The sequence below is a fragment of the Schistocerca nitens genome, chromosome 7 (genome assembly GCF_023898315.1).
Source record: "Schistocerca nitens isolate TAMUIC-IGC-003100 chromosome 7, iqSchNite1.1, whole genome shotgun sequence".
Taxonomy (NCBI): domain Eukaryota; kingdom Metazoa; phylum Arthropoda; class Insecta; order Orthoptera; family Acrididae; genus Schistocerca; species Schistocerca nitens.
Window position 1 is genome coordinate 333,969,226 of NC_064620.1, and position 2,388 is coordinate 333,971,613.

Consider the following 2,388-nt stretch of genomic DNA (forward strand, 5'->3'; position numbering starts at 1 on the left):
ACGCGCTGCTTCCCGAGCGGGAAGGCGTGCCAGTCCCCAGCACGAATCCGTCCGTCGGATTAGTGTCGAGGCCTGGCGTGCCGGCCAGCCTGTAGATGGTTTTTAAGGCGGTTTTTCATCTGCCTCGGAGAATGTGGGCTGGTTCCCCTTATTCCGCCTCAGTTACACTGTGTCGGCGATTGCTGCGCACACACCTTCTCCGCGTACGCGTACACCATAATTACTCTACCACGCAAACATTTGGGGTTACGCTCGTCTGGTATGAGACGTCCCCGGGAGGAGGGGTGTCCACTGGGGTCCGGACCGTACAATAACCCTTGGTTTGGTGTGGGGCGGCGGTGGGATGGGTGGACAAGCTGTGGGGTTGTGAACCACTGAGGGCTACAGCGGGACGAAGCCACTCTGTCGTTTCTATGTTCCCAGTTTAATACAATACAATAGAAAGAATACGGGACATGATGGACGGAAGGAAGTTACAATGGTACGGGCACATAAGAAGACTGAAAGAAGCCAGAATTCCGAAGATGATCCTGTAATGGGAACCGGAGGGAAAGAAGAGAAGAGGAAGCCCTATGACCACCCGGCTCCAAAATGTGCGATTAAAAATGAGAAGACATGTGAAGAGGAAGAAGATATACAAGACCGAAACACCTGGAAGAACATCCTGAGGAGATAAATTAAGATCTTATTAACACATGTAATAATTTCTGGGTATTTGATATGTTGGAGAAAAAACATTGTATAGAGGGAAATCTCAATAAATAAATAACTGAGAGTTTTAGTTTTGAGAGAGCAAGATATGTTTTATGAACTGATTTTTGATAAGCACATGTTGCTCCTCTCTATGTATTCTGATCAGCGATACGAGATAAGGTGTTACTGCTTTCCTTTTCTTACGGCTTGACGTGCGTGTAGTGGTAATGTGACTGATTAGTTTTTCCGACGATCCACGCAGCAGAGTGATGTCTGGGCTGAGCTCAGTATTCAGAGTTGGTTACGTTTGCGTCCAATATTTAATCTGCAATCTGGTGTTAGTAAATAATCGTTTTCAATCACCAACCAGATGGGAAATTTCTATATTTTCCTAATATTTCTGATTCAGGAAATGAGCCAAATATAACCTTAATACACCAGAAGTTTATCTGAATTTTCCAATTTCTTTGCCATGGTCAGACGAATGTTCCCATCTCGTGCTTTCTCTAAGTAAAAATCAATAAATATTTTGTGATTAATGTTAGTGTGGATTGTTAACTTTTACTGCCTCAGTACGATGCCAATGACGCGTCGCAATTGAATTTTAGGGTCAGTTTTATTAAAGTAAGGTAAGTCAGGCCTAGAACTACTTAAACCTAACCAACCTAACGACATCACACACATCCATGCCCGAGGCAGGATTCGAACCTGCGACCGCAGCAGCCGCGTGGTTCCGGTTCCGGACTGAAGCGCCTAGAACGGCTCGGCCGCAGCGGCCGGCTTTTCGCTATGCCTGCCATCATTGTAAACTATGCATCGACATGTTCATGAGCAAACAGCCGCTCACATGGTCGCACGGAACCTGATAAATAAGTAAAAAATAAATAATTAAAATAAAACCATCAAAATATTATACTCAGATATCGCATATCAACTGCGAAAAATGCAAAAGGGAGAAAGAGGAAAAGGGAGAAGCATCTGGTAGCTCTTAACGCTATTTCCTGTTAACCAGCATTACCTTGTGGGTCTCTTCCATTCTTAGCAACACGAGACTATTTGCAGTAAAAAAAAAAAAAAAAAAAAAGGCATTGTTTCCGCCCGGGATCGAACCGGGGACCTTGCGCGTGTGAGGCGCACGTGATAACCACTACACTACGGAAACACATGAAAGCGGAGTCTTACGACCAGATAAATGTGCTTGTTTGCAACGCTTTCTCTCTCCCCTTCCACACCGGCCTGAACTGGATTCTGACGTCAGTGGTGGAGACTGCCGGACACGACGCCTCCGAAAGAGCCACCGACGTGCAGTAGTAGCTCTCCCCCCTCCCCCCATCTCGTCCACAGCTGCCCCTCCCCCTTCCTCACGCACTGCTCTAAATGTTGTACGGTGCCTTATTCCCGCTATTTATGATATGTTTTAGATTGTTGTTTTGTAGAATGTGGCTGAAGTCACGCCGAATAACGACGATTTCCTATTGGATGGTGTATTCATTAGAGCAGGACTTTAGATACAGATCTTGATGCTTTATACATATTTCATTATCATCCCACAGTTGAGAAATAGTTCAGCCCTCGAGTACGTGTTGTATACTAAGGTATTTTTTTTTTCATTTATTGCGGCTATCAATTTACGTGACATGGCTCCTGGTTGCCTGCAATAATTGGTATAAGTACACATTACAACTGTATTATGTA

General features: G+C 44.8%; 1 non-coding gene across 1 annotated transcript; it reads right to left on the reverse strand.

Moving 5' to 3' along the window:
* Positions 1–1,782: 1,782 nt before the first annotated feature.
* Positions 1,783–1,855, reverse strand: Trnav-cac (transfer RNA valine (anticodon CAC)). The gene has a single exon. It is a non-coding gene; the product is annotated as a tRNA-Val (tRNA).
* Between the last annotated feature and the right edge of the window lie 533 nt (positions 1,856–2,388).